This window comes from Giraffa tippelskirchi, chromosome 4 (genome assembly GCF_054371585.1).
Source record: "Giraffa tippelskirchi isolate mGirTip1 chromosome 4, T2T-mGirTip1v1.2.pri, whole genome shotgun sequence".
In the NCBI taxonomy this organism is placed as follows: Eukaryota; Metazoa; Chordata; class Mammalia; order Artiodactyla; family Giraffidae; genus Giraffa; species Giraffa tippelskirchi.
The window spans coordinates 156803376-156819084 of NC_137278.1; the positions used below are offsets into that span (position 1 = coordinate 156803376).

Below are 15709 nucleotides of genomic sequence, written 5' to 3' on the forward strand. Positions count from 1 at the left end.
ATACTGAAAAACGAAGCAGCTCCATATAATAGGTGGATTAGTTTATTATAGGGTAACTTACTTACAGGGTAAGATCAGGAATATTAACTACAAAGTCCTTGATGGCAAGAGAAGAGATTTACTAAACAGTACAGCTCTAGGTAGGGTCACTGAACGGACAGGAGGAGCTGGATGGATCCATGGTGGCATCAGTTATGCTAACAGCCGTACATTATATGTTCAATCAAAATTAACAAAATTGGACATCATATCTCCTACTACTTAGCTCATATAGACCCATTCCTGAGAGGAATTTGTGTGTTGCTCTGTGCTGTCCACCTAACTTATACAAGTATATAAGTCTTTTCCCTTCTCTGGAATCTTTCTCTATATTTGACCTGTTTTTAGCCTCCACAGGATGCTGAGTAAAACATGAAAAGATACATTTATTAATTTTGAGCAAATTACTGAACTTCTTTGGTCCTCATCTATAAAACTAGGAGTAATACCTAACACCATGTTGTGGAGAATAAATAATTGTAATAAATAATTGGAGTTCCCTAACATAGTGACACTTTGACCCTCAATATAAACTTTAGTTTTCTTCCTTAGTTTTCAGTTCAGGTTTTATCACTTTGAGTCAATTAACTTCTGTGTTTCAGTTGATCACTGATAAGATTTTAGTTCCCATTTTAAATTCTGAGGAGTTAAAATGAGATAATGGTAGTTGGGAGAACTCTGTATGACCTCTGTTCTAACATTCATTGTCACACTTGTTCTAGAGTAGTGCTTCCCAAATTCTGTGGTGAAAGTCTAGTTTTTAAAATTTTCCAATCCATTGTAGAGAGGTACTTTTGTGAAGTAAAAATGTCAAAGACATGTTAAATTACTTTGGAAGTTTTTAAATGGTTTCTGAACTTATTGCAGGCTAGTAACAGTTTGGGGGTCAAGCATTAGGAGGCAGACTACATTTTGAATAGCACTGTACTGGAGTATATATGGTTTCTTCTGAGGACCACTGTTCTTGGAAGCTTGTGACTTTCTGAAATGTTCTGTTTGAGTATAGATTCCGTTTGCATTGATCATAAATGCCGATTTTCAGGATTATCCTATTAGCAGTGGTTTGCTCTAATTTGCCTCGTAAACCAGTAAAATGCCCGAGAAAATGTCCTTGCTGTTTTTTGCTGAGCACCACTGTTCCATAGAACTTTCTGTGATGATGGAAATATTCTACACAGTGTTGTTCTATTGAATAATCTGTTATCTAATACAGGCATACCTCAGAAATATTGTGAATTCAGTTCCAGACCACCACAGTACAGTGAATATTGCAATAAAGTGAGTCACAAATAAGTAGTGTACATACCTAAATTGGAAAGTGCTTTATTGCTTAAAAAAAGTGCTATCATGAAGGAAATATTTTATGTGGTTTAACGTTTATGTAGTAAAATATAAATCATAGGCTGTGTGGAGTTGTCAGTTCAGTTCAGTCACGCAGTCATGTCCAACTCTTTGTGACCCCATGGACCACAGCACGCCAGGCCTCCCTGTCCATCACCAACTCCCGGAGTTTACTCAAACTCATGTGCATTGAGTCGGTGATGCCATCCAACCATCTCATCCTCTGTGTCCCCTTCTCCTCTCACCTTCAGTCTTTATTGGGTACCTACCGACCTGGGGAGTTGATCTTTTAGTGTCCTATCTTTTTGCCTTTTCATACTGTTCGTGGGGTTCTCAAGGCAGGAATACTGAAGTGGTTTGCCATTCCCTTCTCCAGTGGACCACATTTTGTCAGAACTCTCCACCATGACCCGTCTGTCATGGATGGTCCTACACAGCATGGCTCATAGTTCCATTGAGTTAGACAAAGCTGTGGTCCATGTGATTAGATTCGTTAGTTTTCTGTGATTGTGTGTGGAGTTGTAGACAAATGTATTTGCTAGGCAGTTTCTTAAAACAACAGTGAGGTTTGCCACATTGATTGGCTGACTCTTGCTTTCGCAGGTTATTTCTCTGTACTGTGCAATGCTGTTTAATATCATCTTTCCTACAGAATAAGTTCTTTCAGAATTGGAGTCGGTGCTTTCAAACGCAACTGCTGCTTTATCAGCTAAGTTTATGTAACATTTTAAATCTTTTGTTGTCATTTCAGCAGTATTCATAGCATTTTCACCAGGAGTATATTTCATCTCAAGAAATTGCTTTCTTTTTTAAAAAAATTTATTTATTTTGGCTATCCTGGGTCTTCATTGTGGCGCCTGGGCTCTTTGTTGCTGCTTGAGAGCTTTTTATAGTTGTGGTGTGCAGCCTTCTCATTGTGGTGGCTTCTTTTGTTGCAGAGCATAGGTTCTAGAGTGTGACCTCAATAGTTGTGGCACACCTTAGTTGCCCCAAAGTATGTAGGATCTTAGTTCTTGAAGGGGGAATTGAAGCTGTGTTCCCTGCATTGGCAGGCGGATTCTTAACCACTAAACCACCAGGGAAATCCCAAGAAACTGCCTTCTTTGCTCATCCGTAAGCAACTCCTCATCCATTCAAGTTTTACCAATTTTCTGCAATTCAGTCCCATCTTCAGGCTCCACTTCTAATTCTGGTTCTTTAGCTGTTTCCACCACATCTGCAGTTAACTTCCTCTACTGAAGTCTTGAACTTCTCAAAGTCACCTATGAGTGTTGGAATCAACTTTTTCCAAACTTCCTGTTACGTTGATTTTTTTTGCCTCTTTCCATGAATCAAAATGTTCTTGATGTCATCTAGAGTGGTGAATCCTTTCTAGAAGATTTTCAGTTTGCTTTGCTCAGATTCATCAAAGGAATAACTACACGTGGCCTTATGAAAAGAATTTCTTAAATAATAAGACTTGAAAGTTGAAAATATTCCTTGATCCATAGACTGCAGAAGGGATGCTGTATGAGAGGGAGTGGAAACAACATTAATCTCACTTTACATCTCTGTCAGAGCTCTTGGGTGACCAGGTGCATTGTCAAGGAGTAGTAATACTTTGAAAGTAATCTTTTTTTTCTGAACAGTAGGTCTCAACAGTTGGCTTAAAATATTCAGTAAACTATGTTGTAAGCAGATGTGCTGTCATCCAGGCTTTGTTGGTCGATACACAGAACACAGGCAGAGCCCCAGGATTTTCAGAATGGTAAATGAGCATCAGCTTTAACATAAATTCACCAGCTGCATTAGCCTCCTAACAAGAGTGTCATCCTGTCCTTTGAAACTTTGAAGCCGTTAACCTCTTCTCTCCAGCTGTGAAAGTCCTGGATGGCATCTTCTTCCAATATAAGGCTGTTTCATCTACATGGAAAATCTGTTTGATGTAGTTATCTTCATTAATTGTTTTTATATATATATCTATATGGACAGTTTGCTGCAGCTTCTACATCAGCATTTGCTGCTCCTTGCACTTGTATGTTATGGATGTGGTTCTTTCCTTAAAGCTCAGGAACCAAACTCTATAGCTTCAGAATTCTTCATCTTTCTTACCTGTCTCAGCAGCCTTTATAGAATTGAAGAGCGTTAGCACTTTGCTTTGGATTAGGCTTTGATTTAAGGGATGTTATGGCTTTTTGATCTTCTAGCCAGACCACTTAAATTTTTTTTTTCACATTAGCAATAACACTGTTTTGCGTTTTTATTCTAATGTTCATTGGAGTTCAGTTCAGTTCAGTCACTCAGTCTTGTCAGACTCTTTGCAACCCCATGAATCACAGCACGCCAGGCCTCCCTGTCCATCACCAACTCCTGGAGTCTACCCAAACCCATGTCCATCGAGTCAGTGATGCCATCCAGCCATCTCATCCTCTGTCGTCCCCTTCTCCTCCTGCCCCCAATCCTTCCCAGCATTAGGGTCTTTTCCAATGAGTCATCTCTTCGCATGAGGTGGCCAAAGTATTGGAGTTTCAGCTTCAACATCGGTCCTTCCAATGAACACCCAGGACTGATCTGCTTTAGGATGGACTGATTGGATCTCCTTGCAGTCCAAGGGACTCTCAAGAGTGTTCTCCAACACCACAGTTCAAAAGCATAGATTATTCGGCTCTCAGCTTTCTTCACAGTCCAACTCTCACATCCATACATGACTACTGGAAAAACCATAGCCTTGACTAGACGGACCTTTGTTGGCAAAGTAATGTCTCTGCTTTTAAACATGCTATCTAGGTTGGTCATAACTTTCCTTCCAAGGAGTAAGCGTCTTTTAATTTCATGGTTCCAATCACCATCTGCAGTGATTTTGGAGCCCCAAAAAATAAAGTTTGACACTGTTTCCACTGTTTCTCCATCTATTTCCCAAGAAGTGATGGGACCAGATGCCATGATCTTAGTTTTCTGAATGTTGAACTTTAAGCCCACTTTTTCACTCTCCTCTTTCACTTTCATCAAGAGGCTCTTCTGTTCTTCTCTTTCTGCCGTAAGGGTGGTGTCATCTGCATATCTGAGGTTATTGATATTTCTCCTGGCAATCTTGATTTCAGCTTGTGTTTCTTCCAGCCCAGCGTTTCTCATGATGTACTCTGCATATAAGTTAAATAAGCAGGGTGACAATATACAGCCTTGACGTAATCCTTTTCCTGTTTGGAACCAGCTGTTGTTCCATGTCCAGTTCTAACTGTTGCTTCCTGACCTGCATACAGCTTTCTCAAGAGACAGGTCAGATGGTCTGGTATTCCCATCTCTTTCAGAATTTTCCAGTTTATTGTGATCCACACAGTCAAAGGCTTTGGCATAGTCAATAAAGCAGAAATAGATGTTTTTCTGGAACTCTCTTGCTTTTTCAATGATCCAGCAGATGTTGGCAATTTGATCTCTGGTTCCTCTGCCTTTTCTAAAACCAGCTTGAACATCTAGAATTTCACGGTTCACGTATTGCTGAAGCCTGGCTTGGAGAATTTTGAACATTAGCACTTTTAATTTCCTTCAAGAACTTTTCCTTTGCAGTCACATTTTGGCTAACTGTTTGGTACAAGTGGCCTAGCTTTTGGTCTGTCTCAGCTTTTGACATGCCTTTCTAACTTTTGATTTAAAAGTGAGAGATGTACAATTCTTCCTTTCACTTGAACACTTAGGTACCATTGTAGGGTTATTAATTGGCCTAATTTCCATATTGCTGTGTCTCAGGATATAGGGAGGCCCAGGAAGAGGGAGGTAGATGGGAATGGCCATGGCCTGTGGGTGGAGCAGTCAGCGCACACGTATTTATTAAGGTGAGTGTCTTATATAGGCATGGTGTGTGGTGCCCCAAAATAGTTACAGTAGTAATATCAAAGATCTCTGATCACAGATTGCCATAACAAATATAACAACAGTGACAGAAAGGGTTGAAATGTAGGAATTACCAGAATGTGACACAGACATGAAGTGAGTGAATGCTTTTGGAAAGATGGCTCCATTAGACTTGCTTAACACAGCGTTGCTGCAGACCTTCAGTTTGTGAAAAGGACGCTATCTGTGAAGCACAATAAATCAAAACATAATAAATCAAGGTATGCCTCTATACTAGTCAGTAGTCGCGTGTAGTTATTTATCACCTGAAATGTAGTTAATGTGACTAGGAACTGAATTTTTAATTGTTTTTAATCTAAATAGCCACATGTGTATTGGGCGACTCAAGTCTAGCTTATATCTCCCACACAGCTTTCATACTTGGAAATAGCATAGAAATCCTTTATCAGACCACTTAATTGGACCACTGTTTCCATTGCCTATAATTTTTTAGTACTTGTAGAATATAAGCAGTTTCAGAGTGAATTTGTAGGAGGAGAGAAATTAGAGGAGATGGGATGAGATGAGAAGGGTTAAGTTAATTTATTTGTGGCTGCACTGGGTCTTCATTGCTGCTTGACCTTTCTCTGGTTGCGGCAAGCAGGGGCTCCTCTCTAGTTGTGGTGCACAGACTTCTCATCTTGGATTCTTCACTAGTTGTGGCTGTCAGGCTCTCGAGCACAGATAAGAGCCTGTAGTAGTTGTGGTGAACCAGCAGAGATAGTAGTTGTGGTGCATAGACTTTATTGCCCCATGGCATGTGGAATTTTCCAGGACGAAGGATTGAACCTGTGTCCCCTGCATTGGCAGGTAGATTCTTAACCACTGGACCACCAGGGAAGTCCAAGAAGAGGAAGTGTTGTTTTTTTCAAGTAACTTTTTTTTCTAGAGCTTAATTGTCCTGGACCCAGATCCTGAAATTACAACCAGCTACATTTTCTGTAATGGTTGTTAGGGTCAAAGTGTTGTGTTTAACAGTTCTATATCACCAGAAATGATTTGCAGCCTAGTATTTGGTTGGCCAGAGGTTAGTGATATGATTAAGTTTGTATTTACGAAACAACCAGATTAGCACAGTTATGTCCACTTCATCCTGGGGTCCTGGATTCCAGTATAGCCTCCTCGTTTGTAATTTGGTCATCTGTCTTTTAAGTTTTATAGTTCTCTAGGCACAGATACGGTAAAAATAGTGGAGGTTAGTAGGTGGTGTGGAAATAACCTCCTCTTCAACCTAGTTTCCTAAAAGGGGCAATGAGAGACCCACCTCTTATTCTCTCATTGCATAGAGTTTGTGTTTCCTTGATCCACCTTGAGGTTCTTGTTGCATCCTGTTTTCTCTCCAATAGATTCCGCTGCAGACCAGTGGATATGATAGAATCTGTGAGAGGAGTGAGCATAGTGTTTGTCACAGATTTGTTTTTTTAACTGTCACAATCTGACCATCTCCAGCATGTTATAAATCTGAGAATGTTGAATATCTGCTATCCTTCCTAGGCTGATTTCTGCTTGACAGCTCACATATTTCAGCTTTTAGGTCCACAAGTATACTGTATGCTTTCCAGGTGGTTCAGTGGTAAAGAATCTGAGATGCAGGAAACGTGAGTTCGATCCCTGGGTCAGGAAAATACCTTGGAGAAGGAAATGACAACCTACTCCAGTATTCTTGCCTGGGAAATCCCATGGATAGAGGAGCCTGGCAGCCTACAGTCCATGAGGTTGCAAAGAGTGGACATGACTTAGTGACTAAACAACAACAGTATACACATTAGTCAATACACAGAAACTTAAAGAAGTCTGGGTCCCCCCTCCAGTCATCTTCCCTCTTTCCCCCTGCTCAAGAAAGGCCTGTCCGTTCATGTTTCTAGCTCAGGTCTCAGTGAATAGAATCCTATTGGTTTAGGATAATGGGAAGTGACAGGGCAAAGAATGGCACTGGCATTTATAGACATTTTTTACACAAGAGGCTGTAAATTGTCCCTTCCAACTCTTTGGACTATTTGAGGATAGAATGGCATGCCTTTTCTCTTATAAGCCTCATAGTGACTCTGGGCTGAGAAACCTCCTACCCCCTCAAGCAAAACAAAACCCAGATAAATAACCTCTGCCTGGTTGGTTCTGATTGATCACCAGCTAAGTTTTCAGTCTTGTGCTTGACTGGCTGTGTTTTTTTTTCCTTTCAGTTACTTTTCCAAGCCTCCTAAGAGAAGTAGTGTTTAGATCAATCCTCTTGGTGAAGGACTTGGACTGGTATATAAGAAATTCATCTCTAAAAGGAATGGATAAGGGAAATAGATGGGAAGCCAGCTCAGTTAATATATGATGGTCGTAGGACATTAGTTTTTGTCAAAACGAGGTCTGGACTTAGAAATGTGTTATTAACTAATGTAGCTGATTTGAATGGATGATATTTTTTGCTTGTTTTCAAACATCAACACATTTGGAAAAGTGAAAATTGATGCTTTAGGAAGTTGCAGAAAATCCAACTAGGTAAATACTACAAAGAAACGAAAATATCTGGCCCAGGCACTAAGTAGAAAACTGGAGTGTGGTTTATATTTTTCTCCCTTCCTGACAATGTGAGGGGCATGTGTTATGGCTTCTTGATTCTTGACTCGTAGTAGTAAATATTGACATTAGTACATCTTCCTTCCTTTTCTGCTAAGATATTACTGAGTTTTCACTCCTTGTAGTTCTTCATATAGGTAACTGTCCTAATGAGTTATCTAAAGGTTCTTTACCGTGAATATTCTGTGTTATACAGTTTTAGGATATAAAAAGCTTGAAAACAAATATTCCTCTACTGACTATCTTCTTGTTGCTGAAGCTGGTAGCTGGAAGAGTCTTGGGTGGCTGCAGTGATAAGTTTCATGAATCTTCGTATAATTCTTTATTTTTGCTCACTGTTGGTGGGGATGAGCCACTTCAGAATGAGAGAGATATTGAACCTGCCTTGTTTTTGAGGAACTTGTCACTGAAATGTGTTGAGATATCAAAGAGAAAGTTGGGACAAAGAGTCAGTTCCAAGTACAAGAGGACACCAGTGTCTTGTAGCATACAGATTTCATTATGGCTTGTCTTCATTCATGCTCTTCTGGAAGGCCTGTTTGATTCTATCACCAGTCCCTTCCACCATCTGAAATAAATGAATGTCTGTTTCTCCCTTTCAGCAGTGGGTTTTGGTACAGAGGTTAGTCGGTTAGATATGGAGAGAAGGAAGTCCATACTATAGATTTAGAATTTTAGGGAATTCCCTGGTAGTCCAGTAGTTAGGAGTCCGTGCTTCCACTGTCGGGGGCCTAGGTTCAATCCTTGGTCAGGGAACTAAAACCCTACAAGCTGCATGACATGGCTGCAAAGAACAAAAAGAAGAATTTGGTCACCAGCCTTCTCAGAGTTTGTAATTGGGATTTGTTAGAGTTTAGGCATGTGTATACAAACCTTTTACAAAGGAAGGACTTCCCTGGGGGTTCAGTGGTTTAAGGCTCCATGCTTCCAGAGCAGGGGGCACGGTTCAATCTCTGTTTGAGGAGCTAAGTAAGATTCCATGTGCCACACAGCAACCCCCCCCAAAAAACTACAAAGGAAGAACTGTGGGACCATGCATATGACACTGAAACTATAAGAGCCCTGAGAAACCATAAGCTATGGTGAGGAGTTTAGTAGGATATATTTTTTTAAAGGAGTCAAAGATTAGATCCCAGGATAAGTTGGGAAAGTAGCATGCTGAATAGGCTTGGATTCTTTCTATCCACATATACTTAAGCAACAGTAATTGGGCCAAGTGCAAACTTAATCCTCTATTTCCTTTTCTCAGGGTGCCCCATGAGATCAAGAAAAATGCAGGTAGTAGAATTGTAGAGAGAAAAAACGTCAGTATAGATCCTCTCAGTCATTGTGTTTCATTGATAAAGGGCTTTGGGGGGAAATTTCCCTCCCCTCATCTTCCATCCTAGATTGTCAGTTTCCCAAAAAGTGCTTCTTCCACTTGAAAGATTATATTATTTTAACTTACATTAATCATGAAAAGATAAGAACAGGTTATATATTAGAAAGAGATGGCAGTTGAGAGTGGCTGTCAAGAGAAGATGAATTTCAGAAAAGCTGAGACCAACCCCACATAGTCCTCAGCATTTCTGGGAGCTTTTAGGGCCCAGCCAAAATCTAACCAGTCCTTTAAATCCCCTTCTAATTCATAATAATTTAAAAATAAATATTTGTCTTTTGTTTTTCTTCTGCCTCCTCCTTTAAGATAAAAACACATGCTACTTCTATACCCGTTTTTATACCCCTCCATTGGAACGAACTTTGAGGGAGTGGTAAAGGAGCTGTTTAAAGAGGAAACAATAGGGAAAACTCTCTGACCTCAGTTTATCCCCTCATCTGGTTCTTCATTTGTCCCTGCTGAGGAACAGAACTTGTCTTTTGTCTGTAACACAAATACATCTTTACCGCCCTCCTTCCCACTTCCCCCCAACCCGCTCTTCTCACTCCCTTCTATTATGGTTCCAATCAATGATGTCATTATGTGTGCCATTCAACTGCTGTTGAACCACTTGCCTATAGGAATTTGGAAGAGCAAAGAGGCAGAATGGAATTTTTCTCCTACCCAGGACTGTTGAAAATGTATTCTAATTTTAACTAGAGAAATAGGAGTCAAGTTTTTCTTTGCTCAACTTCTACCCTCCCTCTGTGCCCTAAACCTCAGACAGACACTTTTTGCCTGGCTGTGGATGAGAAGAAAATTGTGGAGAAATGTTAGGAGTATAAATTGAGTATTTTAGAGGAAAAACTTTAAAAATTGGGGGAAGCAAGATGAAATTTTTGGTGCTATGACAACATTTATGGTTGGTGTTTTGCTCTGTTCACTGTAAATTGGATTTTTGAGAAGTTTCTAATAGAAGGTTATACTTCCCTAAGGTACGTGGGAATCTTGTACCATTTCACTTTATTTTTCTCTTATTTCATTCATTTCATTTGAACCCAAAGAACTAGAGGTATGAAAGTTTGTAGTAAGGAAAAACTCACTGTCTTTTTTATTTCCTCTGCTTGATACCCCACCCCCACTAATGTCTTCACATTCCTTCTTCTAACATGTCAGAACTGATGACTTTGATAAAAAACAAGTTTTATGCCTCTCTGTGGTCCCCCTTAGTCTTGCCCCAGGAGTAAACATACTCTGGAAAAGGAGGGAAATACTACATACTTTTGAGTCTGCTTTACTTTTAAAATACCTTTAACTGTTTGTGCCAACCACGTTCTTCAGGTGAGATCATTCTCTGACTGCCAGTTTTTAATTTTTATTTATTAAAAAAATTTTTTTGGCTGTGCCTCACAGCACGTGTCATCTTAGTTCCCCAACCAGGGATCAAACCTATGCCCCCTGCAGTGAAAGCACAGAGTTTTAACCACTGGACCACATGGGAAGTCCCTGAGTGCCAGTTTTTTCAAAGGTACCACTCTTAGTAACATAAGATTTTTAAAACCCATCTGTTAATCATACCTGATTGTATGTCTAGTTGTATGTCTTGATTTTGGGATGACCAGTAAGCTAGCCTGGCTGTCTTAAGCAGAGTAATGGCTATCCAATCTCCCTATGCCTGCTCATTCATTCAGTCCTCTCTGATTCTTTGCGACCCCATGGACTGTAGCCCACCAGGCTTCTCTCAGTGGGATTTCCCGGGCAAGAATACTGGAGTGGGTTGCCATTTTCTTCTCCAGGGGATCTTCCTAACCCTGGGATTGAACCCGTCTCCTGCATTGGCAAGTAGATTCTTTATCATTGCGCCACCTGGGAAGCCATAGATACTCTCCCTAGCTCTGGGGAAATGTGAACTAACTGTCTGAATCCAAGTCTGTCAGTCTTTCAAAATCTGTATGAAAGAAAAATATGTGAGGTGATGTTTGTTTGTTTGTTGGGGGGGGGTGGGTTTGGTATGTGTTTGTGTTATTAATTCTTGGGAGGATACGTAATTTTAGTGTTCAAAAGTTCTTCATGATGTGAGAGCAGTAGCATTATAGGAATGAATGGCAACCCACTCCAGTGTTCTTGCCTGGAGAATCCCAGGGACGGGGGAGCCTGGGAGGTATATGGGGTCACACAGAGTTGGACACAACTGAAGCGACTTAGCAGCAGCAACAGCAGCAGCATGATGCGTTTTAATACTTGAGTAATACTGTTTGTTCGGTTGACATTGCTAAGGAAGGAGTGGTAACATTTTAAAGAATACAAATGGGTTTGATTCAAGTAAGGTTTGATAATTACATGATAGCTCATTTTCTTATGTACTCACCAAAATAGTCAAGTTGCTTTTTATGCCTGAAAGCTGAAGCGGGTCAAAGAAAATCCTATAGATTTTGGAGCTGGGGATGGGAATGAGATAGAGCATCATCAGATCATGAGATGTTTTATAGGAGGATCCTTGGTAGTGATGTTTGCAAACTAGCAAAGATCCTGTTTTTAATGAAATCTAAAGTCCCTTGTTAAGATTTAGAAGATGTTAACTTCTTTCCTCCCTTCCCTTTCCTTTACTACTCTTTTCTCATATTTTTATAATATTTTAACCCATTACCTTCTCATCCCTAGAGCAGATTGTTGGGACAGATATAGAAATGTATTTTCAGAGTGTCCCACATTGGGATTTTATATATACATTGAATCTTTAAATCCCTAGCAATGGGACTTCCCTGGTGGGCCGGTGGCTAAGACTCGGCGTTTGCAGTCCATGGGGCCCAGGTTTGATCCCTGGTCAGGGAACGAGATTCCACATTGTGCAGCTAAGACCCAGTGCAGCCAAATAAAATATATTTTTTAAAAAATCCCTAGCAGTAAAGATACCTTATTGAGAAGGAGATCACATTTGAAATGCTTGGTGTCTGGGTATTAGAAAGTATTTACTGGGTGAGAAGTTTATTGAGGTATAGAGTAGAGGAGGCAATTTTAGAATTTTTACTATCCTGTTCATGCTTGGGTATGAAATGTTTCAGAAGGAAGAGCAGCTGGAAATGAACAGATCTACAAGATGAGAGGTTTTATATGATGGATCTCTTTAGTGCTCTAAATGAACAAGCAAAACATACAAGCCTTAAGACAAGAGCATCTGTTCTGTCTGTTCTCCACTTCATTGAAACTTCCTCTGTATCAGTTCTATAGGAAAAAAAAAAAAAAAAAACCTTTGTGTGCTTGAACCTGTTTGCCTCTCTCTCCTCCCCACATGCCTGAGGTGTTCCCTGATCTTGTTTTGGCATGTTCTTCCTGTATTGAACTGCACTGGTAAGAGTGTCTGCTCCTCTATTTCAGTTCTAAGAGGGCAGCATGACTCCTGTCCCTTAGCGTCAGCTGTGATTCCTTTCATTTTTCCTTCACATTCCTGCAGCTGAGATAACCTGTTTGTAGGAAGAAAAAGCTTTTTTGGAAGGCCCCTAGTTCTTTGGGGGAAAATTTGGAGTGGACTAGTAGCCTTATTTGGTTTTGTGAGGTTTTGTTGTTGGGGCTGGGGGATTGGGGAGTTTTTGTTTGTTTTGTTGGTCTGTACTGCCTCAAAGCTATTTGCAATTACTCCCAACTGTTGCTGCACGTAAAAGTTACCAGGGGTCTCTTACAGTTCCCTAGGTTCTTCCTTTTGAGATTCAGATTTATTAGGTTGGGGTGAAGCCAGAAATCTGTCTTTTAAAATATCTCAGGTGAAAAGAATCTGTTTTCCTAGTATTCATTGTAAATTTATGAATGCTCAGCTTCCTTCTACTGACTTCTTGACATTTCTGCCAAGCTCTGCATCACTTATCCTTAAGAGCAGCAGCTTCCTGGCTTTTAAGGGACGGAGGTTGGGATTTTAATAGAAATTTGGCTTCCAGGGGTCTCAAGTGTGAAGCCTTCATTTCCTCCACCTTCCTTGCTTTGTTCTACAATCAGCTAGAGCAAGACCGAGACGACCTCCTCGGGGGGTTAGAGAAGAGTGGGGGCTGGGAGAGGAGCTTGATTTGGACAAGAGAAAAAGTGATGGGAGCTGGTGACTCAGGAGAGTATTTGGTTCTGAGCTGTACTGGGGCTTTAGATACTGTAAAGGTATGAGGAGATAAAAGTTCCTGGTTGTCTCTAATTCTGGTACAGCTTTACAGTTCTTGGCACCCTTCTGGCCCTAGAAAGTTGATTCTGATCTTAACAGCTAAAAGATTGTTGAGAGTAAGATTGTAGTATTGGGAGATGTGTTGTGTGTATGTGTGTGGCAGTATTGGAGTATCTCATTACCCTGTGTGTGCTAAGATCATGGCGTACCCTCTGCTAGTCCAATCCTTCACTTTTAGTCCTGCTTAGGCTCTGTGCATTGGTCTTTAGGACCACTTCAAGTTCTGTGGACTGCCTGGTGTAAAGGCTCAGGAATAAACATGTTCAAATGAAAATCAGAAACTGGGGCAGGGAGGTGACAGCTGTGTGTTTAAGCATTGAAGTGTTTCTGAGAGAAAAACCATCAGTTGCTGTCATTCACTCTGAGAGTATGAAATTGGAAGCCCACTCACCCTGGAGTGTTTCATAACCTTTACCTCTGGGAAGTCAAGGCCATGTCATTATTAATCTACCATCGCCTGAAAGCCCCCAGGCTCTGCTTTTCATCCTGCCATCAGTCACATGGCAGTGAAAGTCAGGGAAGGCACCAAAAGGCTCCTGCTTTCCTTTTTGCCTTACTCTTACCTTACATTCCCTTGGAAAATCAGATTGGCCTGAGAACTGTTAACATCTTAGTGTGGTAATTCATTTACAAAAAGAGGCAGTTACTTGGGTTTTTTGCAAACTGTGATCATCTTTGCTCACTATCAGCTTCCTTTCCATCACTCCAGGGAAAAGACTTCTGAGAACATAACTGTTAAAGAAGGATTTAAAAAAGTGTGGCATGGTTTAGATCCTGATGGGAATATACATGAGACCTTACATTGAATGGCGTTGGATGTGAACAATAACTCAGTCTTTAAAACAGCTATAGGAGAAGGGCCAGTTCCAACTCAGCAGTACCTCAGCTTCCCAGAAATGCCCCTTTCTACTTGTAAGGATATATCTGACTGAATTTAGATTGGAATTTCGGCTTCTCACACACAGTATAAGAAGGGATGATGTGAGCGAGCTGACCAGAAAAAATACCTGGCTTGGTTAATTATTTTGGTTGCCTATCAGAATAGTAAGGATATCTCTTACTTGAATTCAGTAAGTCCTCTTTGTTTGTGTTTTAGGATTTACTGAGTTTAGATTCCCTACATAAGCCTGGGTTATATTTGGGTCACTGTTGTTTTGTTTCTCCTAGTTTCTCTCTATGATCCAGAGTGACATTGGTAATAAGATTGAAAAAGGTGAATGCTTTTAACACAGAGCCCATGGGGTGCTAAATTAAGTCAGAATGGACACTTTTTGGTAGAGCAAATAACCCTAACACAGTAAACTTGAAACAGTATTCTTTATTGGATTCAGGATAAAATTAGTAAATTTTGAAAAATGTTCACTTGAATTTTGAAGACACAGGTTTTGTTTGGAAGATAGAGCTGGAACTCCATTTGGGTGGAGGTTTTATCTTTGGTACTTTTTGTCATAAAAAGAGGCAATCACTTTAGAAAGCATCTGTGATCTTCAGGCTGCCAGTTGTTGCAGCTGGTTCTCCACTTGGGACTTAATTTCTGGCTACAGTGTATACACCATGAAAACATTGACAGGAACTCTTAATTTAAAAATTCTAGGACTTCCCTGGTGGTCCAGTGGTTAAGAATCCACTTGCCAATGTAAAGGACACAAGTTCAATCCCTGATATGGAAAGATTCTGCACGCTGGGGGGCAACTAAGCCTGTGGGCCACAGCTACTGAGCCTGAGCTCTGGAGCCTGGGAACTGCAACTGCTGAAGCCTAGAGCCAGTGCTCCTCAACAAGAGAAGCCAGCGCAGTGAGAAGCCCGCATACTGGAACTAGAGAGTAGCACCTGCTCTCCACAACTAGAGAAAGCCTGCACGCAGTAACAAAGACCTACTGCAGTCATAAATAAATAAATAAATAAAAATAATAATAAATTTCTAGCTATAACCTTGTACTTCCTTCCCCTTTCTTTTTCCTTCTTGGGACATTGAGGTTTTTTGTTTTTTTAAAAAAAGATTAATCCCATTGTATTTAGAGAGGAATGAGTTCTTAAAGGACCAGTAGCAACCCTGTGACTAACTGTACTTCATCTTGTCTATTAAGTTTCAACTCTGGATCTGGATGTTTGATCTCCATCTCTCTCTCTTTTTTTTTCTGCCGTGCAGCTTGTGGGATCTTAGTTCAGATCAGGGATTGAACCCCAGGCCTCGGCAGTGAAAGCACTCTGTCCTAATCACTGAACAGCCAGGAAATTCCCTGATCACCATTTCTATTTTTTTAAATTTGTTTATTTGGCTGCACCAGGTTGTGTGATGCAGGATCTTTAGTTGCAGCATGTGGGAGCCCTGACCAGGG

At 40.5% G+C, this 15709-nt stretch overlaps 1 protein-coding gene and 1 long non-coding RNA gene across 4 annotated transcripts in view; one reads left to right on the forward strand and one right to left on the reverse strand.

Annotated features, from left to right (window-relative positions):
• SARNP (SAP domain containing ribonucleoprotein) overlaps positions 1-15709 on the forward strand; it is a 47632-nt gene that overhangs the window by 22642 nt on the left and 9281 nt on the right. The window lies entirely within an intron of this gene.
• LOC145546923 (uncharacterized) lies at positions 5525-9746 on the reverse strand. The gene is made up of 2 exons (XR_014083396.1): positions 9610-9746; positions 5525-8596 (listed from the first exon to the last, which is right to left on the reverse strand). It is a non-coding gene; the product is annotated as an uncharacterized LOC145546923 (long non-coding RNA).